Raw genomic sequence first — 24,297 nt, 5'->3', positions numbered from 1 at the left:
GAACATAGGTAGATACGTTTGAGCTCATGTGGACAATGTTGCACCAATAAAGTTGTAAAGATTAGATTAGATTCGATTTACTTTCATTCCAATCGATGCGTAGTGAGGAGGTCCTCAAGGATGTAGAACATGTCAGAAAAACAACAATACATGACAAATATTTACAACTAAAACAAATAAGGTTTCGTACCATTCCATAGGTCCCAAGTCGAATGATCGTCATTTTTTAATGAACACTATATGAAAGAGTCATTTTACGAATACTGATGCACTGAATTTAAAATAATTTTTTTTTAAATTTATTTATAAGGTAATAAACGTGTAATGCAACTACTATAACACTTATTTACAATGAACACATTACTGCACTGAAATAGTGCAGAAGTTAGATTGTACTTACACGCACACACACACATATACCCAAACACACACACACACACACACACACACACACACACACACACACACAAACACACACACACACACATTTACAATGAACACATTACTGCACTGAAATTGTGCAGAAGTTATATTGTACATATACATACAGATCAGTTGGTTTTACTGAGAAATTCATCAATGGAGTAGAAGGTGTTGGCCACCAATAAATCCTTTAGGCTTCTCTTAAACTGAATTTCATTGGTTGATAAGCTTTGTATGGCTGCTGGCAAGTTATTGAAAATGTGTGTTCCCGAATAATGCACACCTTTTTGTACATACTAAGTGACTTTAAATTCTTGTGAAGATTATTCTTATTTCTAGTATTGATTCCATGAATTGAGCTGTTGGTTTGAAAAAGTGATATATTTTTAATGACAAATTTAATTAAGAAATAAATGTATTGGGAAGCAGTAGCTAGTGTCCCTAGCTCCCTAAACAGGCTTCTGCAGGATGTTCTTGTGTTCACACCACATATAACTCTTACTGCACGTTTTTGTGCCCTGAAAACTTTAGCTTGGCTTGATGAATTACTCCAAAAAATAATCCCATATGACATTTTGGAATGAAAGTAAGCATAGTATGCCAGCTTTTTCATTTTTATATCCCCTATGTATGAGACAATTCACATTGTAAATAGAAATTTGTTAAGACGCTTCAGCAGTTCTGTGGTGTGCTCCTCCCAGTTGAATTTATTACCAAGCTGTAATCCCAAGAGTTTAACACTGTCCACTTCTTCTATCTGCTTGTCATCGTATGTTAGGCGTATACTCGTGGGATACAAGTTCTGAACTGCGTGTAGTGTGTTTTTTCAAACTTAAGTGACAAATAATTGGCTAGGAACCAGTGATTAATGTCCACAAATATTTTATTAGCTGATCTTTCTAAGACTGCACTTGATTTGCTATTTATTGCAATGTTTGTATCTTTGGCAAACAAAACGAACTTGGCATCTGCTAATGTTACAGATGAAAGGTCATTGATATACACTAGAAAAAGTAAGGGCCCCAAAATGGAACCTTGTGGGACCCCACAAGCAATTAGTTCCCAGTTCGATGATGCCTGATAGCTTGATACATGTTTCTTTCCTAATAACACCCTTTGTTTCCTGCCAGAGAAATAAGATATGAACCATTTTTCAGAATTTCCTGTTACACGATAATATTATAATTTATTTAAAAGGATATTGTGATTTACACATTCAAATGCCTTTGACAGATCACAGAATATACTAGTTGGTTGCAATTTTTTTGTCTAATGAATTAAGTATATTGTCACTGTAAGTGTAGACAGCCTTCTCAATATCAGAAAACCTTAATAGGTACTTAAATAATCAGAAATGTTTTTGTATACCTCTAGCCCAAACACCCTGCGTATGTTGAATCAGTTATAATATTCACCGATGTCGTAGCGGTTCTCAGTGAATACAAGTAAGAATTGTGGGACCAGATCGGGCTACTGAACAAAGAGTACATACACTATTTGATCAAAATACCGGACACCCCTGTTTAATGCTCCGTAGTCAAAATGAAAGGAGGCGAGGAGTATTGTGTCGTCAGTAACGAAGCCGTGACATCAGAATAGGTCGGTCAGGAGAGCTAAGCGACTTCGAACGTGGACTAGACATCGGATATCAAATCCATGAGGGACATACTAATTCTTCTAAATCTGCCGAAGTCGATGGTTTGTGATGTGATCGTGAAGTGGAAATGTGAAACAACAGCCTCGGCTAAATCCAGCCCAGGAAGACATCATGTACCGACGACCAAGGATCGCAGAGCGTTGGTTGTGAAAAACAGAAGTCCGGCTGGCACAATTACTGTTCGTACGGAGTTAGAAAGACACAGGTATGATTTAGAAGAGCTTTTCATAGGCCACACATTTCTGTAGCTAAATGGCTCTGAGCACTATGGGACTTAACTTCTGAGGTCGTCAGTCCCCAAGGACTTAGATCTACTTAAACCTAAGTAACCTAAGGACATCACACACATCCATGCCCGAGGCAGGACTCGAACCTGCGACGGAAGCGGTCGCGCGGTTCCAGACTGGAGCTCCTAGAACCGCTCGGTCACCCCGGACGGCGAATACCTACTGGAACAACCCCAGCGTGCGACATCACTACCTTCTCAGCTTTCGGCTCTTGATCAAGAACGTGCTATCATTCTTCCACAGACGTTCAGACACCACTTTGAGAGTGCCAGACTGTCACAAAAGCGAAGCGTGAACGCATCCCACACTAATATCCACTCACAAGTATCCAGATACTTTCAGTCAGACAGTATGTTGAAAGTAAAGATGCAGTGACGTTTCTGGTTAGCAACTTGCCTGAAAGAGGTGCGAACAGCATAAATAGTGTCACAGTCTCAAACACTTATTGAAGTATTGGTAGTGTACAATATGTTAATAATGAAGAAGAAAGAAGAAAAATGGAAGATATAAGCCAAAGTGCTCCGAGGAAAAGATAATAATGGAAATATGAAGTCTTTCTCCGCTACTATTCAGCTTGTACATCGAAGAAACAATGATTGGAATAAAATAAATATTCATCAGATGAACTAAAGATTCAGGGTGAAAAATTCGCTAATAATATTGATATCCTTAGTGTCTATTGAATTTAATAGTCTGCTGAACACAGGATGTGGGCTTAGTGTAAGCCAAAGAAAGGCGAAACTAATGAAGAGGATAAAAAGTGAGATTAGTGATGAACGTACGATAAAATTTTTTTACCACGTATTAGATAGAGATAAGAGGAGCCGAAGTGAGATTAGTTGTAAACATAGCATAAAAATTTTGTACCACATAGTAGACAAAGATAAACAATAATGCCACATTGGATGTAAAATAATTCATGACGGAAGTAAGGATGATATGAGAATAGACTACTAAAGGTGACGAAGATATTTCTCGCTAAAAAGAGTCTACTAGTACCAAATATAGGACCTAATTTGGGAAACGAATTTCCAGGAGTCTGCCTATGGAGCTTAGCATTGTATGGAAGTGAATCACGGACTGTGGGAAAATCGGAACGGGTGACAATCGAAACCAGGGCAGTGCTGAAAATTAAGTGGACTGGTGATAAGTGACGAAGTCCTCTGCGCACTCCGCGAATAAAAGAGTACGTCCAAAACAGCGTCCAGAGGACAATTTAACAAGGCGTGTGAAGTCACTGATTACAGTGCCAGTAAAGCAAAGTTATTAAACTCGTTTTTCCGAAACTCCTTCACCATATAACACGAATCAAGAACAATTGCGTCTCTCCTGGTTGCAGGCAATTTCGTGCTGTTAATAGATACACTCGCGTCGGTAGTCTCTAGGTGTATACCAATAACGCAAAATTCTGCGGCACTGTCTTAATTGGATACGTTCGTCGTACATGTTAATTTCTGCCTTTATTTCGCGCAGCGTTGCTGTTTTGTTAGCACTGACAACTGTCCATACGCCGCTGGTCTTGGTAGTTGAGTGAAGGCCGTCGGCCCTTGAGACGTCGGAATATTAAGTTCCCTAACGATTTCCGAAATGGAATGTCCCGTGCGTGTAGCTCCAACTACCATTCGACGTTCAAAGTATGTTAATTCCCGACGGGAACCTTTTCACATGAATCACCTGAGTACGAACAACAGCTCCGCCAATGCAGTGCCCTTTTATGTCTTGCGTACGTGATACTGCCTCCATCTGTACGTGTGCAAACCGCTTTTCCATGACCCTTGCCAGCTCAGTGTAAGTGGGAGTTATTTGATATCTTCGCACTGTTATGTTGTTTCTGCAAGCCGATACCAGTATAAAATCAGGGGTAAGAGTGGTACACAGCTTTCATTCCTCAGCCCATGAGATAAAAAAATAGCTCTGAGATCTTCTGAGGTCATCAGTCCCCTAGAACTCAGAACTACTTAGAACTAACTAATCTAAGGACATCACACACAACCATGCCCGAGGCAGGATTCGAACCTATGACCGTAGCGGTCGCGCGGTTCCGGACTGTAGCGTCTAGAACCGCTCTTCCACTCTGGCCGGCCCAATGAGATGTATTACATCAAAACATTAACCTATGTATTGGCATTTCACACAAAATAGTACAGAACTTCGTCATTTTTATTGTATGTGACACACCTTCTGTACGAAAGATAGCGTGTATCTCAACCATGTGACGTAACAAAGCGTTTTGTGGGGCATCACACTAGTGCCTTAGCGTATTACTATTTCCAGTGGTTATCACCTCCAGTATAACAGAACAGAAATTGATCTCTTCGTCTAATTCGCCATCCCGCTTAATTACCAGTGCCTGCACCGGTCGTGAATAGCGCAGACGAGTACGTCAGTCGGTAAACGGGAGTACCACGAAAGGCAAGGTTCCAGGTTCGTGTGGTAGATAGTTTTTATCTGTCAGGAAGTTCCAAAAAGTGCACAGTCCTCTGCAAGGTCAACGTTTTATTCTGAAATAAAGCTTCCTGTTATTAACCATAGAACACTAAAGGTGGGGGGGTGGGAGTTCTATTGTTGCTAATTTTTACTACTCCGTATTATATTCAAAGGAAGTCACAGATTGTAGTTTGTGCATTAGATAATTACTGTTATAAGATTTCTAGCTGTGTATCACATAAAAAATAAGCACAAAATGTCCCGTTTTACAACCTATACTGACAATACCAGATTAGCGGAAACCACGAATTGGTATCAATTGCCTTCATGTGTTCGTAACCCAATGCGCTGTTGTCTATTGATTTTCACTTTTCCTGCTACATTGGGATAGCATTTATCATATTATACAATTCTTGCCATTACAGCGAATGTTACGCACCTAACCATTTATAAGCCAGTCAGCAAACGGTGACATACATCCCGTCTTTGTCAGTGTCAAGCTCCCACTGTGTTAGCCCAGAAGCCACCGTTACGTACTGATGCAGTGTTGTGTCGCGGTTTAAATAGCGTCCACGCGATCGACCCAGTCACTGGTAGGATAAACTGGAATGCCACGCGCAGTTCTCGGAAGGCAATCGACCCGCCAAAATAGGACAGCTGTTTCAACAAACAGGCCGCATTGATGCCACTCGATACGGTTCACAGCGTAACAGCAGGCCTTCGGAAAATAACATGCCTTGTCGGGAGTTCTGATCACAGGAGTGGACAACAGATAACTGCACTGTGTGCCTCTCATTGCCATCAGATAATAGCATACCCCATTATGTACACTATGTCATTCTGCTTACACTATTCAGTGCCGAAACTTTTTCTACCGGGGTTATTGTGTCAAGGATTACAAAGCTACGGTTGTTTGTTGCATAAAACAGGGTTAAATGTTCCTATACATTAAATATGGGATATCTTATTTTCGTGTTAAGGTTGGAAAGATAACGTGTTTGTTCCAATGTAAGAATAACACGTGATCTTCCTGGACCATGTTGTAGTGGATGTGGTTTACTGTTCTCTTCAGTGCCGAAACTTTTTCTACCGGGGTTATTGTGTCAAGGATTACAAAGCTACGGTTGTTTGTTGCATAAAACAGGGTTAAATGTTCCTATACATTAAATATGGGATATCTTATTTTCGTGTTAAGGTTGGAAAGATAACGTGTTTGTTCCAATGTAAGAATAACACGTGATCTTCCTGGACCATGTTGTAGTGGATGTGGTTTACTGTTCTCTTATCCTTTCATGTCATAATGTTTCAAGTGTTTATCTGTAGACCGCGTAGACCACCGTCATGAGTGGATACACTTACTGCTGTTGTGAGAGTGAAATCACAGGATGACAGGTGCTAAAATGTATTGCCGACATAAAATGTTCTCGCTCGTGAAGCAGGCTGCCCAGCTGAACATTCCCATATTAAGGACCTATCATTGCAATAGCCAGTCACACATGATCTCCTTTCAAGGTACACTGCGGAACAACTCTCTCACAGTAAGAATTCAAACCGGATAGTTCGGCGTGCGGCCATATTAGCTGGGGGAGAGGGTTGTACTTGAAAGATAGTGTACCTAGGGACACATAGTGTCCCTATGTACACGTGATGTTTCTGGTCAGTGTTTCAATCGAGTGGCCGATTTAGAATCACATGAAGAAATGAGCACTTGAGACCACCGTAAGCATTTTCCGGAATTTTGAACTCTTCTGTTGTTGTGAGGTATGAGATTGTATTTTGTGCAACGTTTAGAAATATTATGAGTGCTACATGTTTAACTGGTGTATAATATATGGAAGCTATCTGGGGGATGCAGTTAATTCTTCAGCTACAGAGTTTCATGGTGAGTAACATCATGTATATTTTTAAAACGAGGTACGTAACTTGCTGACAGTTATGCCATACTTTGTCAGTCATGCAAAATCTTGTACCCTGAAACGGAAAAAAGTCCTGATGTTTGCAAATAAACTGAACACCATTTCTTCCACAACTATAATGGACACGGCCAAAACACATCTCAAGCAATAAAGTATTGAGATAGTGATGCTCTGTATTCCCTAACTTTGGAATATGATCTTATCGACGTCCTACTGAAATGGGCGGGGATGAATAAAATTCGTATCTAAACCATTTTCTCATGGCGTGGCCTACAGTTTTTAAAAAGATAAAAGGAAATTAGATTAACTTCAGGAGTAGATGTGTAAGTGAAATACGTGAAGTTATATGGAACTCAGGTCAATCAAACACAGAATCAACGTAGAGTAGGAGAAGACGAGCATGATTACAATAGTTAAAAACATAGTCTAGAAACAACTACCTCCTTTCACCTACTTAGGATGATTAATTAGATACGGTAATCATGTAGGTGACAACGTAGGAAATAACAACCATTATGCATCACCATACATAAAATACTTAGGAAAAGCAAAACCCAGAAAAAACAATGAAACATGGTAGGAAACGACCGTTGCGGCATTACCGCATGGCGGTCAGCGTTTCAGTTGTCAGATGTGAGATTGAAAAACAAAGGGTGATGTACTGCAGGTCCTAGAGAACAAGTGAAAGAAATGTGAAGCAAAAGAGTACCGAGATCCATTAATATAAATGGAAGTATTTCTAACATCTAAAACAAAGAAAGACTCTAAACTCCAAAGTAAATAAATTAAAATATTTTTTTCGATAGTGAAGCAAGAGAGAGTAAGAAACGCTATGAAGTCGAATACTTCAGCCTTAGTCTGAAGGTTTTGAATACAAATTCCGTTAATTGATGCTGTTGTCCGTCAGAAACATAAATAAAGGGTGTGTCAGGACGAACGGTCATTATTCGGGGATTGAAAGCAACGATCACTGGGACCCAAAATTATAGTAAACATGGGCTCTAAAATTCATATCTTAGAGCTAGGAGCACTTCTCCATTTTCGTTACTATGAAACTGATCTCTTCTACTGTATAATCCTGGCTTTCCATGTTTCGCAATGAGGTGACTCTTCTACTGTATGCTCTTGGCTTTCCATATTTCGAAATGAAGTGGTATATACAAAAACAAGAAAAATATGTCAAGTAAACGTGGGCTCTTGAGTGCATACCTTAAGAGCTATGAGTATTTGTTCATCTTTGCAGCTGTGAAACACCTCTTCTACTACACAAGTACTCATTGCTCTTGAGGTATGCATTTTAGAGCTCATGTTTACTTGACAACGTTTTCTTAATTTGCTCCATAGCAAAGAAGTTGCAGTATCGAAGATGAAAAAGTGCTCACACCTGGTGAGGTATACGTTTTACAACCTATGTTCACTAGACACATTTGCCCCGAATGATCGTTCCTGTCATAGCTCTGGATATTAAACTTCCGTAATGGGACACCATCTACGAGTATAAGGCGCTCTTGTCAGATGTAAACCATCTTAAGGTTACGTGGAAAGTGTATAAACTATTTCGGGACGATAAGATCCGTCTCACACCGAATATTAATACTAGCAAGCGATCTGAAAAATATAAAACCTATGTCGTTGTAGGCAATTCGTTTGTTCCCAGAAATATGTCTGTCGCTAGTTAATTTTGCGTTCCTTAGTTAATAATTTGGTTTCCTTTTTCTCTTTTGGAGTCATCAGTCTTGTGATTAGTTTGATGCAACCCGCCACGAAATTCTCTCCTGTGCCAGCCTCTTCATATCACACTAGCACTTGCAATGTACGTCCTCAATTATTTTCTGGATGTATTGTAATCTCTGTCTCCTTCTACAGTTTTTGCCCTCTACAACTACCTCTAGTACCATGGAAGTCATTCCCTGATGTCTTAACAGATGTCCTATCATCCTGTCCCTACTCCTTGCCAGTGTTTTCCACATATTCCTTTCTTCTCCAACGCTACGCAGAACCTCCTCAATCCTTATGTTATCAGTCCATCTAATTTTCTACATTCGTCAGCAACACGACGTCTCACATCTTTCGATTCTCTTCTGTTCCGGTTTTTCCACGGTCCATGTTTCACTACCACATAATGCTGTGCTCCAATCGTACGATTTCAGAAACTTCTTCCTCAAATTATGGCCTATGATTGACGGTAGTAGACTTCTCTCGGCCACGAATGCCCTTTACGCCAGTGCTAGTGTGCTTTTGATATGATCCTTGCTCTGTTCGTCATTAGTTATTTTGCCACCTAGGTAGTAGAATTCCTTAACTTCATCTACTTCGTGACCATCAGTTCTAATGTTAAGTTTCTCGCTGTCCTCGTTTCTACTACTTCTCATTACTTTCGTTTTTTTTCGATTTACTGTCGATCCATAATCTCCGCTCAGTAGACTGTTCATTCCATTTTCCATGCTCGTATACTTCCTCCTCCTGTGATTCTTGAACAGAGTATTCGTTATTACTACTTGAAATTTATTTCAGAACTTAATTAGTGTTTCTCCTCTCTCATTCCTTGTCTCAAGCCAATATTCTCCCGTAACCCTTCTTCTGCTCCTTCCCTTACAACTTCTTTCCACTCCCCAATGCCTACTAGATATTCATCTCCCTGTACGTACTGTATTACCCTTTCAGTATCCTCATACAATATGTCTTATCTTCAACTTGCGACGGCGTCCTCATGTATACCTGATCGTTATCGGTGATGGTTTGCTGTCGGCTTTGATAAGAACATCCCTATCACTGAACTGTTCACAGTAACACACTCTTTTCCCTACCTTCCTATTCACAACTAATCCTACTCGTGCTATAGCATTTTGTGATGCTGTTGATATTACCCAAACTCATCTGATCAGTAACCCTTGTCGTCTTTCGATTGCACTTCACTGATCCATTCTATATCTAGCTTTAGCCCTAGTATTTCCCTTTTCAGATTTTCTAGCTTCCTTGCCACTTTCAAGTTTCTGCTTTTCACGCACCTGCTCGTAGAACGTTAGTCTTGCGTTGGGTATTCAATCTTTTTCTCATGGTCTCCTCCCCATTGGCAGTCCTCTCCCGGAGATCTGAATGGGGCACAATTCTGGAATATTTTGCCAATGAATGATACTTTTTCAATTATAGGCCAAATGTCCTGTGAATAAACGGATTCAGAAAACATTGTTCTTGTGAAACACAACTAGCTCGCTATACTCGTGAGGTAATGAGTGCTATCGACAGGGGATGTGAAATTAATTCCATATATTTAGATTTCTAGAAGGCTTTTGACACTGTCCTGACGGATATGTTTGTCTTACTGTGGTGTCACCGCCAGACATCACACTTGCTAGGTGGTAGCCTTTAAATCGGCCGCGGTCCGTTAGTATACATCGGACCCGCGTGTCGCCACTGTCAGTGATTGCAGACCGAGCGCCGCCACACGGCAGGTCTAGGGAGACTTCCTAGCACTCGCCCCAGTGGTACAGCCTACTTTGCTAGCGATGGTTCACTGACAAATTACGCTCTCATTTGCCGAGACGATAGTTAGCATAGCCTTCATGCTACGTCATTTGCTACGACCTAGCAAGGCGCCATTATCAATTGCTATTTATCTTGTGATGCATGTACCGTCAGACCGATGTTCACCAATTGTGGATTAAAGTTAAGTATTCCAGAAGCTACGTACTATTTTTGCTACTATACAGACCTAGTCCTGTTCCAGACCTCACGCCATCCTGCGTGAGCTTAAACGCGTGCCCTTCGGCCTCCCGTCATAGTGGCTTGGCTGTCTTGCCAAGTCACAACACTTACGTCCCACAATTTTTGTTGCCACTGATAACTGCCCTGCTCTCGTTCGTTAAGTGAAGACCGTTGGCCACTGCGTTGACCGTGGTGAGAGGTAACATCTGGAATTTGATTTCTTGGCACACTCTTGAAACTCTGGATCTCGGAATATTGAATTTCCTAACGATTTGCGAAATGAAATGCTCCATGCATATTGCTCCAACTACCATTCCACGTTCAAAGTCTATTAATTTTCGTCGTTCAGCTCAAAATCCCGCCGGAAACACTTTCACACGAATCACCTGAGTACAAATAACAGCTCCGCCAATGCGCTGCCATTTTACACCTTGTGTACGAGATACTACCGCTGTCTTTCGACTTCCGTCACCTCAAGTGTATACACACTAGTTCGTAATAAAAGCTATAAGAATGCAAGTCTTTATGAATTAACTGTTTTATAGCATGGTACGTAGGCTGTATGCCTTTCTCCACCACACAAAAGCTTTTTAAGCTGAACAGTAATGCTCCATAACAGTAGTAAATTATGGTCAGTGAGAAACAGAAGGTAAGTGGTGTAGATGACGCCGCCACACGGTAAAGAACTCTGCGACTGTCTGCGTGAGCCATTCAGCTGCTCCTAAGTGGGCTGCGGTCCTGTCACGACAGGGACCGTGGACCGTGCCTCTTCTGACGTTGCTTTGGCAGGCAGAGGGGCCATTGGCGGCTATCCCAAGCCAACAGGCAGCAGATGCTCCCAGCTGCTTCTCATACGAGTCTTACGTTGCTGCTCCGCTCAGCACTTCCTGTCGACGGGAGCCAAGTGCCGCTATTTCTAGCACTTCTGCCCATCTGGTTCCCACAGCTGGTGTAGCTCTAAGAGATTCATTGCTTGCTTTCATGCTAGCTGAACCAAGCAGTATAATTTAGTCTCGTGCACTAATTGGCTACCCACAGTGCCACAGAAAAAAAAAAGTTGGGAGCAAACGGTATCAGGGATACCATCGATGTTTTAATATGTAGAACGTTGCAAATAAACTAGCTGCTAAGTTATCTTGAAACACCGTCCTAAATTGTTTGTCAGCGCCACCGGACGAACGAACTAGGAGAGTAACACTGTAGGAATTATTGATAATATTCAGACCTTCGGTAGTTCTAAAATATGGGGGAAGTGATAAATTATTATTCAGGTTAACGTCTAGAGCGTATGACACATGAGGTGTACGATTACGAAGGAATATCATCAATAAACACCGAAAATAAATGAGAGAATCATCGCACAGTCTGCTTATCAGCTCATGCTTCCAAGTTTCTGGCAATAATAATCTAGAGAAGAATGGAAAAGAAAACTGAATAAGTCTTAGAAGGTGACCAGTATCACTATAGTGGAAGTGGACACAGCGGGGAGGGAGTTCTGAAATAACACTTGAAAACTGAGGCAAGGCTTAAAAAAAATTAAGACACCATCATACGATCCATTTACATAGGAAAAACAATCGGTAAAGTAGGATAGTAGATGATGTTTGAAAAAAAATAGGAGTAAGTTACAGGGAAAGACGAGTAATATATTTAGGTGCAACAAACAAAAGGGAACAATGACAGTAGAAGAGAAAAGCTCCAACTAAATAAGTCATAGGATACTGGTACAGTATTTCTCCATTATTGTTCAAACTATCAATGAAAAACTAATGAAGGATATTGAAGAAGGTTTGTATAAAAATTCGCTGAATGCACTCTGCGAAAATGAGAAAGACTTGTGTGGCCTGTTAAGCGGGATGAACAGCTAAAGTGTGCAGACTGCGGATGGAGAATAAACCAAAGGAGAAGAAAGTAATGGGGAGAATCAGAAATGAGTTTAGTGATAAATGTAAAATAAGAATTTGGGGCAATGAAGTAGACGAAGTGAGGGTATTTTGCTATTTTGGAAGGAAAGTAACGCATGAAGAAAGCAGCAAACTAGGATAGGCGAAGGCGGAATTTCACATTGAATTAGGTGTACTACGTTCAAAAATGACCCTAAATTCGAGGAAAGAATTCCTGAGAAAGAACATATGAAGTATTGTATTGTATATAAGTGAATCGTCGAGTGTGGGACAACCAGGTACGTTGACATGAGGTCCTTCGATGAAATGATGAAACACGAAGTAGATAACAGTAATGAGAAGAAAATACAGGATATAATGGCAAGTGTCTTGAGGGAGTAATTTCCACTGTATCTTGCTATTAGAGAGAGCATGAGAGAGTACAAATTATATGTAAAATAAATCCATCACATAACAGAGAAACTTTATTGAAAATGTTAAGACATAAAGAGATTTACAAAGATAGGAAATCGTGTCGCATCATATCAGTAAGAAGACTTCAGACGATGTATTGTGCCAAAATTTATATTGTGTTAAATCTGCGTTACTAGTAGGTGTCACCTCGTCTTATTATCGAAATTTGGTATTATTAAAAGAAACGATGCCAGAATGAGATTTTTACTCTGCAGCGGAGTGTGCGCCGATATGAAACTTCCTGGCAGTTTAAAACTGTGTGCCCGACTGAGACTCCAACTCGGGACCTTTGCCTTTCGCGGGCAAGTGCTCTACCACTGAGCTACACAAGCACGACTCACGCCCCGTCCTCACTGCTTTAACTCCGCCAGTACCTTGATAGAATACTTGCCCGCGAAAGGCAAAGGTCCCGGATTCGAGTCTCGGTCCGGCACACAGTTTTAATCTGCCAAGAAGTTTCAAAAGAAACGATGGTTCAATTAGTTGTTTGAAAAATGTTCTTATATGTATTTTGGAAAAATGTTTTAGACAATGTCGTCTGAAAATATGTAAGCAGCAGAATCCGGTAAAAGGCAGCCGAGTTTTCTACGCACGGACGACTACAGAGTTGCAGATTGCGGCAAAGATAACATCTACGCTGCAGCTAGCTACCACAGGAATTCAACGACAGTTGCAAAGGAAAACCAGCTATTGTTAAAAGGCAGAATTAGCGTGCTAGGTCTGCTCACAATGATTCTTTATTTGTCCCATGAGAAACTAGTTAGTCGTTGTTGGTTGGTAACCGCACTGACACGGCAGTTTTTGAGTCAAACGCTACAGGCAAAAAAATGGCTCTGAGCACTATGGGACTTAACATCCGAGGTAATCAGTCCCCTCGACTTAGAACTACTTAAACCTAACTAACCTACGGACATCACACACATCCATGCCCGAGACAGGATTCCAACCTGCGACCGTCGCAGCAGGGCAGTTCCGGACTGAAGCGCCTACAACCGCCCGATCACAGCAGCCGGCAAACGCTACAGTCTTTTAGGAAAATTCCGTGAGATTGTTATTGACTTGTTTGAAAGATATTTGCGCTGGTCTGTGATAAATCTGATCGCACTTTGAGGGGGTAAGAGTGTCAAGTGTTTGATTTGTGTGAGGACGTAGAATTATGTGAAAGCAGTAATGGCTGGTGGCTGATTTGGTTGAAGGGACCAAGTAGCGAGGTCATCGGTCCGTTCGGATTACGGAAGAACGGGGAAGGAAGTCGACGGTGCCCTTGCAAAGGAACCACCAATTCTGTCTGAAGTGATTTAATGAAATCATGGAAAACCTACATTAGGACGGCCGGATGAGTGAACTGTCGTCCTCCAGAATGCGAGTTCAGTGTGCTAACCACTGCGCCACCTCGCTCGGTAGCAGTGATGGCTGCGGCGTATTGTAGTTTAGGACTGGTTATCTTATGCCAAAAGTGTTCTTGAACAAGTGTAGCTTGAAAGCCAATCGTGTGTAGGCGATCCGTATCTCGGTTACATTAGAGATTTTCCACTTTGTTGTGGGGGAAAAGCGACATTATCAAGTCAAGCCTATTTTTGAATTTGAATGTGGAGAAAGTACGCAATAAGGAAATAGTGCTTCTGAGTTCTTGTATTAGTGGATGTGAAGGTGAAAGCAAGCACTATGGAAACACTGACTTTGAGATATTGTGTTGGAGCTTATTTTGCTACTTCAGCGTGAGCCTGGATGTGTTTTTGTAAATTTTTGGAAATCTGTACACAGATACGCAGGCTGTGTTATCTTTATAATTAGGAGAACGGACATCCTACTGTCCTATACTGATGTGACCAACTGCCTAATAACTTGTTTGTCCGTCTTTGTAACGAAATACATCACTGATTCTGCCTATCGGGAATTCGACAGTTCGTTGGTAGTCAGTGGAGGTATGTGAAATTAGATCACGTTATTCGCCTAAATAAAGGGCCGCTGATTTGCGTACGCGGTGATGGCTCCCGATAGCGACCCAGGTGGTTTCCATACGATTTACATCATGCGAATTTGGTCGCCTACACATCAACGTGATTTCACTATAAAGCTAATAAATACCACTGTAGCACGGTTCTGACTCCGAGACACCTACAGTTATACTGCTGAAAGATGACATCGGCGTCGGATGAGACACCCAGCATGAAGGGATGCAGCTGTCATCGTGTCTTCGATTACTATCACAGGTCCCGTGCAAGCGCAGAAGAATGTCTACCATAGCATAATACTACTCCGACCAACCTGCCTTTCACCTCGATGACGACGTTTAGGAGACGACCATCGACCTATTGTAGTAAAAATGTGGTTCACCCGAAGAGCCGACACGTTTCCGTTAACCGACGGTCGAATACCACGGTTCCGTGCCCACTACAATCGTAATTGACGATGTTGTTTCGTCAGCATGTGACCATGTAGAGGTGGTCTGCTGAGGAGCTCCATGTTCAAAAAGGTTCGATGAACGGAGTGCTCCGAAACACTTGTGCGTACACCAGTATTGTGCTCCTTCGGCAGAGATGTTGCGGATCACCATCTAGACTACTTTACAAAAGAGAATAGCCTCTGAACCCCAAGTTCTGGCAAGAGTCGTTGACATTCAACCATTTAGCGTCCAGTGGTAGTTTCACTATCCTTCTATCACTTTCCGTCGGTGCTCACGACTGTAGCACATGAACATTCTAACAGCTTTGCCGTTTTCAAGGTAAAACTACTCGGCCATTTGTCAAAGTAGCTTACGTCAATGAATGTCCCCATTTGCAACCCGTATCTTCGTCGGGGTGATCCTATGCTCTGCGTATGTTCCTCTTACATACTTTTGTTAACGCGTCACGTGGACGCAACGCCACCAGGCGGCATCTAACGTCGCGATGGGCAATGGTAATAATGTTTTCGGTTATCAGTGTATATGACTTAGTGAGAACCAATCTAAACTGGTACCAGATCTGCACGCTCGGTCTCGAATTTGGTAGGTTTTTCTATAAAACCACCGGCCGCGGTGGTCAAGCGGTTCTAGGCGCTACTGCTACAGTCGCAGGTTCGAATCCGGCCTCGGGCATGGATGTGTGTGATGTCCTTAGGTTAGTTAGCTTTAAGGAGTTCTAAGTTCTGGGGGACTGATGACCTCAGATGTTAAGTCCCATAGTGCTCTGAGCCATTTAAACCATTTGAACCTATAAAACCCTAAACGACTAGAACCATTGTACACTACTGGTCATTAAAATTGCTACACCAAGAAGAAATGCAGATGATAAACGGGTATTCATTGGACAAATATTTTATACTAGAACTGACATGTGATTCCATTTTCACGCAATTTGAGTGCGTAGATCCTGAGAAATCAGCACCCAGAACAACCACCTCTGTCCGTAATAACGGCCTTGATACGCCTGGGTATTGAATCAAACAGAGCTGGGATGGCGTGTACAGGTACAGCTGCCCATGCAGCTTCAGCACGATACCACAGTTCATGAAGAGTAGTGACTGGCGTATTGTGACGAGCCAGTTGCTCGGCCACCATTGACCAGACGTTTTCAATTGGTGAAGGACAATGTGCTGGCCAGGGCAGCAGTCTAACATTTTCTGTATCTAGAAAGGCGGTCGTGCTTTATCCTGCTGATTTGTAGGGTTTCGCAGGGATCGAATGAAGGGTAGAGCCACGGGTCGTAACACATCTGAAATGTAACGTCCACTGTTCAAAGTTCCGTCAGTGTGAACAAGAGGTGACCGAGACGTGTAACCAATGGCACTCCATACCATCGCGCCGAGTGATATGCCAGTATGGCGATGACGAATACACGCTTCCGATGTACGTTCACCGCGATGTCGGCACACACGAATGCGACCATCATGATGATGTAAACAGAACCTGGATTCATCCGAAAAAATGAAGTTGTGCCATTCGTGCACTCAGGTTCGTCGTTGGGTACACCATCGGAGGCGCTCCTGTCTGAGATGCAGCGTCAAGGGTAACCGCAGCCATCGTCTCCGAGCTGATAGTCCATGTTCGTGCAGATGTTTGTTGTCTTGCAAGCGTGGTGTAGCAATTTTAATCACCAGTAGTGTAATTGAGGACACATTGAGTGTCTCTCCTGTCGTTAGAGTGCTATGTTTTAAATAATTTCAATAGTAGTGAGTCCGCGGAATGTACAACTGAGCGAAACTAAGGTATTGGTTTCTGATGTGCGACGTTGCTCTCCCCTTACGTGTCACTATGTAGTATCTAATCGTTTTGTTATGTCTACGAGGGTGGTCGTGTCTGTAGGGTGGCGCAGTACGGAGAGTACAAAAAATGTAATTTATATATGCATCACATATTCTACGTTGCAAATCGTTCGATCACGCGCAAAATCCACCGTACCTAATTTTGCTAATAAGCAGTCTATATGGAAATAATCATTTTATCACAAACGAGGGGATTAAAATCAGTGAACGAATTGATGCCAGAAGTTGTCGTAATGATGTTTGACTTAAACCTCCTATTGCCCCAATGATAATTCTTAAAATAATTTTGGTTCAAATAAACGTCCTCAGTTGAATACAGTATGATAGTACTATTATTGGGGCAATTTTTTGTCATGTTATTAATGTTGCAGTTATTTCAGCTTGAAGCACCTATAACTTCTGGAAATCAGAAATGGATAGGTGCTGTGTGTGTGTGTGTGTGTGTGTGTGTGTGTGTGTGTATAATGACAACGTTTTAAGGAAAGGGAAATTACCACTTGATGCAGGAATTAAATTATCAAACAATTTCTATTCAATCAGTCATCTATTTACAGTCAATCAAATAATGATTCAAGTAAGTCAGACATAGTTAAAGAAATCCATGTATCGTTTAAGTAATCTTTAAAAATCGACTTTTTAGAAAAGGCATAGAATTTTAAATATCTTGGCTGCGATATAAGTTTTTATAATGACGTAGGAGAGTAGGAGGAGGATGGAGGCGAAGATTAGTGTTTAACGCCCCGTAAATAATGAGGTCATTAGAGATGGATTAGCAAAGGATGGGGAAGGAGATCACTCGTGCCCATTCAGAGGAATCATCCCGGTATTTACCTGAAACGATATAAGGACTCTAGTCAGGACGGCCGGACACGGGTTTGAACGGCGTCCTCCCTAATGTTAGTCCAGGGTGCTAACCACTGAGTCATCTCGGTCTTTATAACGACAAGGACATGGAGGAAAAAGTAAATATCGGGATGCCTGTGGGACTATTCAGATAACTTTTAAAAACAGTTGGGAAAGAAACGAAAATGAAACTTTAGAAGTTGTGGATTTGCTTACATTGTTTTATGGCAGTGAAGCCTGGGTGCCGACTCAAAAACAATTGAGTAAAATACAGTCGACAGAAACGGGATACTTGTGGAGTGTTAAAGGATGTACGGGGATGGATAGTATAGGAAATGAAGATATTAGCAGAAAATTAAATATAGGATCAGTACTCAATGAAATATTAAGTAATAGACAGAATTCGGCCGACCACTTACGCAGAATGAAAAACACCAAACCTGCCAAGGCAGCGGTAGATCACAAGCCGAAGAGAAAAAGAGATCGAAGGCGACCCAGGACACGCTGTAGGCAACTGTAAAGCTTGAACGTGCAAGAATGCTTTGATCCATGAGCCGTAGAAGAGTAAGAAGACGAAAACTTCAAAGTAATACCTTGAAACATGGTAGACATACTCGTACATATCGTAAAGGTACAGTTTGCCTGGACTTAACAGTTATTCACAGAAACACAAATTAAAATCACAAACACAGCACTAAGGGAGCTCGATTATCACTAACTTTAATCAGTACGCATAACTTTCTGACCTTGGGATTATTATCGCTGTTCGACCATTTCACTTTTCGACTTACATCATCTGGAGCGAGACTCTTTGTCTTGGATGCGATTATACATTAACAAGCGATTTTTATGCAAGCTTTGTGAATAATTGAAGCAAAAAATCTCTACAAATAATACTCTGATGATAGCATAACATGCAAATAAAAATGTATCTGAATGTGTAAAAGGTGAAAATGTGGTTTAACAAAGTAGAATTGCGGATTTATTCTTAAGACCTTCAACAGCACACACAAATTTATCTGAGCAATCTACTGTCTACGACGCTTTGGAAAAAGTGCACTAGCTTCGGCACATAATTAAAATCAGTACTGTTACTTTCGAGTTGTAACTGTTAACGTTAATTTTGCTACGACAAAAAGCGTAGCGTGGCTGTGGGGCGCCTGAGAACGGTATGCATGTACGAAGGTCACTCCAAATTAAATGTACACTATTTTCTTTTAAATCCATCTTTTATTCTACATGCTTGAAAGTTTTACAGTGTGTAGATACATCATTTAGGAACAATATTTTCATTTCTCCACATAATTTCCATCCCTCTCAACAGACTTACGCCATCTTGGAACCAGCGCCTGTATACCCGCATGGTAAAATTCTGGACCAACCTGTTGGAGACACTGTTTGGCAGCGTGCACAAGGGAGTCATCATTTCAAGCCTTGTTCCACGAAGAGAGTCTTTCAGGTTCCCAAAGAGATGATAGCCACATGACGCCAGGTCAGGACTGTAAGGCGGGTGTTTCAGTGTTGTCCGTCCGAGTTTTGTGATCGCTTCCATGGTTTTTTGACTGACATGTGGCCGTGCATTGTCGTGCAACAGCAAAACATCCTGCTTTTGCCGATGTGGTCGAACACGACTCAATCGAGCTTGAAGTTTCTTCATTGTCGTCACATATGCGTCTGTCAGCAGACAGCAATTCGTTAACTCTCTGCACATTGTCTGGAGTGTGTGCAGTACGAGGCCTGCCGCTGCGAGGATAATCCTCAATATTGCCGTGCCCGCTTTCATCACGTAACCTGCTTGCCCACCGACTAACTGTACTGCGATTGACAGCAGCATCTCCATATACCTTTTTCAACCTCTTGTGGATATTTCCCTCTGTCTCGTTTTCATTGCACAGGAATTCTATGACAACACGTTGCTTCTGACCAACGTGAAGTGTAGCAGCCCCCTTGAAGAAATGCTCGGGAACAGGTTGAACTAGGTTTGAAAACTAGCGGGAAGGACGTATCTACACGCTGTAAAACTTTCACACATGCAGAATGAAAACTGTATTTTTACAAAAATAGTGTGCATTTCTTTTGGAGCTATGTGGATTAACCGCCTCTGGCTATTCTTCTTGAGACTTTCTCCACATAATAAAGGGTGATAATGCTCAGCGCTATTCAGGTGCAATATGACAGAATTATTTATCTTGATTTTTCGCTTTTGCTCCAGGTAAGTAAATACTGTGTCAAGTGCCAAAAATCTGATTTAGAGATAATCGACAGAATGTGCATAGCAGTTATACAAAAGCGGTATAAAAGTTAGGAATCGTGACACAAATACAAAAACTACACAGGTTTCTTGTCATATATACGTTTTTATTCTACGTTAGTGGGTTGTTGTTGTTGTGGTCATCAGTCCTGAGACTGGTTTGATGCAGCTCTCCATGCTATTCTATCCTGTGCAAGCTTCTTCATCTCCCAGTACTAACTGCAACCTACATCCTTCTGAATCTGCTTAGTGTATTCATCTCTTGGTCTCCCTCTACGATTCTTACCCTCCACGCTGCCCTCCAATGCTAAATTTGTGATTCCTTGATGCCTCAGAACATGTCCTACTAACCGGTCCCTCCTTCTTGTCAAGTTGTGCCACAGACCCCTCTTCTCCCCAGTTAATTCAATACCCCCTCATTAGTTATGTGATCAACCCATCTAAACTTCAGCATTCTTCTGTAGCACCACATTTCGAAAGCTTCTATTCTCTTCTTGTCCAAACTACTTATCGTCCACCAAGAAACCAAAGAACTGCTTTAATTGTCAGCAATTCACACAAGTTTAGACACTACCAGAGAGTTGGCGCATGAGACATTGTTTGAACATAGAACTGAACAAGAGTGCCATGTTGTGACAGCACTGCTTCCCGCTGTTACGCCACTTGTGTCAGAATATACCGTACTGACGTCGTCGTTTACAGAGTAATTTCACCAATTATAGAAAAATTTTCAGTCTTTGGTACTTGATCCGTTATTTACTTAAATGCCACATCTACACTCCGCAAGCCACCTAATGGAGTGTGACGAAGGTACTTTGTGTTCCAGTGTCACCCCTTATTCCAGTCGCAAATAATTCGCGGAGAGAAGTATTATTGGTGCACTACTAGCCATTAAAATTGCTACACCACAAAGAAATGCAGATGATAATCGGGTATTCATCGGACAAATATATTATGCTAGAACTGACATGTGATTACATTTTCACGCAATTTGGGTGCATAGATCCTGAGAAATCAGTACCCAGAACAACCACCTCTGGCCGTAATAACGGCCTTGAGACGACTGGGCGTTGAGTAAACAGAGCTTGGATGGCGTGTACAGCTACATCTGCCCATGCAGCTTCAACACGATACCACAGTTCATCAAGAGTAGTGACTGGCGTATTGTGACGAGCCAGTTGCTCTGCCATGATTGACCAGACGTTTTCAGTTGGTGAGAGATCTGGAGAATGTGCTGTCCAGGGCAGCAGTCGAACATTTTCTGTATCCAGAAAGGACCGTACGGATCCTGCAACATGCGGTCGTGCATTATTCTGCTGAAATGTAGGGTTCCGCAGGGATCGAATGAAGGGTAGAGCCACGGGTCGTAACACATCTCAAATGTAACGTCTAATGTACAAAGTGCTGTCAATTTGAACAAGAGGTGACCCAGACGTGTAACCAATGGCACCCCATACCATCACGCCAGGTGATACGCCAGTATGGCGATGACGAATACACGCTTCCAGTGTGCGCTCACCGCGATGTCGCCAACACGGGTGCGACCATCAACCGAAAAAATGACGTTTTGCCATTCGTGCACCAATGTTCATCGTTGAGTACCCCATCGCAGGCGCTCCTGTCTGTGTTGCAGCATCAAGGGTAACCGCAACCATAGTCTCCAAGCTGATAGTCCATGCTGCTGCAAACTTCGTCTAACTGTTCGTGCAGATGGTTGTTGTCTTGCAAACGTCCCCATCTGTTGACTCAGGGATCTATACGTGGCTGTCACGATCCGTTACAGCCATGCGGATTAGATGCCTGTCATCTCGACTGCTCGTGATACGAGGCCGTTGGGATCGAGCACGGCGTTCCGTATTACCCACCTGAACACACCGATTCCATATTCTGCTAACAGTCACTGGATCTCGACCAACGCGAGCAGCAACGTTGCGATACGATAAACCACAATCGCGAGAGGCTACAGTCCGACCTTTATCAAGATCGGAAACGTGATGGTACGCATTTCTCCTCCTTACACGAGGCATCACAACAACGTTTCACCAGGCAACGCCGGTCAACTGCTGTTTGTGTATGAGAAATCGGTTGAAAGTTTCCTCATGTCAGCACGTTGCAGGTGTCGCCACCGGCGCCAACCTTGTGTGGATGCTCCGAAAAGCTCAATCATTAGCATATCACAGCATCTTCTTCCTGTCGGTTAAATTTCGCGTCTGTAGCACGTCATCTGCGTGGTGTAGCAATTTTAATGGCGAGTAGTGTATTTGGTAACCCTCCGTGTGAGCTCGAATGTCTGTAATTTTACCTCCACGGTCTTTTCGCGAGGTAAACGTAAGAGAAGCAATACACTCGTTCACTTTTCTAGGAACGTACACTGTCGCAACTTAAACAGTAAACCACGTCTTACTGCAAGACGTCTCTCTTGCAGCGTCTGCCACTGCAGTATGTTGAGCGTCGCTTTGACGTTACCGTGCTTAGTGCTTAGTAAATGAACCTGTAAAGAAACGTGGTGAAACGTCCCCTTAGAAAAATTAAGAATGACTCTGGTGGTAAACCTCTTACGTTATTTGATTTTCGAACAGCTGAGCAAAACTGTACGTACTCAGACATTTCTCTCCTTGTTCTGATCAACACTAAACTGACACACAATATTTTTTTTTATCGCAACACAGTCTGACTTTCAGTAATCCCTACAAAAGAATGGCCCTGACTAACAATAACCTCTAACTTACGTGAATCACTTACCTCACAAAAATTTTCAGTACTCAAACTACTGCAATACGGCGAGCGCCAATACTGCCAGCTAAATAACTACGATAGGCATAGTTAGCAAATGAAAAATTTTGATAGAGAACAAACAATGTATTTAACTTCATAGTGTTCAAAAGTCATTTTTTTATATAAACAGTTCATGACATCCAGTCTTACAAATTACCTTTTCCTGACGGACACACGTCCAGATCGTCCGCTCTCAAAACTCTACCATATCTACCCCCACATCAACCACTGCTGGCGGCTCACCTCCAATTGCGCAACGCTACGCACTGTTCACATCCATCCAACTGCCCAACACTACAACAGCAAATATTCCAACAGTGCAAACCTGTGACTTCACACAGCACAGTCAGTGGGTTTCGTTCAGAGCTCTACGTGGCGTTACCAATATAAAAACCTAAACAGTCTACTTACAGTGGTACTCTTCTCTGGATCTAATTTCCTCTAAGAGTCCCATCTGTCACGGATCCTCTTCTGACGAGAACTATTCAAGTATTGGTCGAACGAGTGTTTTGTAAGCTACTTCATTTGGTGATAGAGTAAATGTCTTGAGGGTTCTTCCAATGAATCTCTGAATGGCGTCTGCCTTAACTGCTATTATTTTTATGTGCTCATTCCACGTCAAATCGCGCCTAGATACGTTATGGATGTAACTGCTTCCAATGATTGTTTTACAGTCGTTTATTCATTTATTAACATGCCTTTCTGCCTATTTACACGCAGTACGTTACGTTGTTTATCTGGAGAGTCAATTGACAATCCCTGCACCAAGGGTAGATACTATGTAGGTCTGACAGCGTGTCCGTACGATTTTCTAGACTTGCGACGTCTCTGCATACAGCAGCATCATCCACTAAAGAACCGCGTGGAACTTCCGGCGTTATCAGCTGGATTCATTTACATAGATGGTGAAAAGTAATGATCCAACAACACTACCTTGGGTTAGGCCCAAAGTAATTTTTTCGTCTGAACATTTCTCTCCATTAAGAATGACATGCTGTGATGTGTTTACCAGAAATTCTTCATTCCAGTCACCCATCATGATCAGTAGGCAGCAACGAGTAACTGTATTGAGCGCCTTCCGGAAGTCAAGGAACACGGCAACTACCGTATGGCCGATAGCTACTGATTTCTGGGTCTCATGGACGGACAGAGCGAGCTGGGGTACAAACGAGCGTTGTTTTCGGAATCCATAGTTATATCCACAGAGAAAATTTTCGGTCTCCAGAAATGTCATATGCGATAGTGAATCCCACAGAGGAAATCTTCGTGCTCCAGAAATATATTACGTGAGCGAAAAACATGTTCCAAAACTCTACAACAAACCCCTATCAGTTCGACGATCCTTTTTGAAAAGGGGAATGATCTACACTCTTCGGTCATCCAGCGATGTACCGTATACTGCTGTTACAGA

The 24,297-nt window shown here is 42.1% G+C and overlaps 1 long non-coding RNA gene across 1 annotated transcript in view; it reads left to right on the top strand.

Annotated features, from left to right (window-relative positions):
• LOC124596468 overlaps nt 1–24,297 on the top strand; it is a 293,278-nt gene that overhangs the window by 219,818 nt on the left and 49,163 nt on the right. The gene's annotated exons all lie outside the window — the stretch shown is intronic.

The sequence above is a fragment of the Schistocerca americana genome, chromosome 2 (genome assembly GCF_021461395.2).
Source record: "Schistocerca americana isolate TAMUIC-IGC-003095 chromosome 2, iqSchAmer2.1, whole genome shotgun sequence".
In the NCBI taxonomy this organism is placed as follows: domain Eukaryota; kingdom Metazoa; phylum Arthropoda; class Insecta; order Orthoptera; family Acrididae; genus Schistocerca; species Schistocerca americana.
The sequence above is the reverse complement of the archived record's forward strand: the minus strand, read 5'-3'. Positions and strand labels throughout refer to the sequence as shown.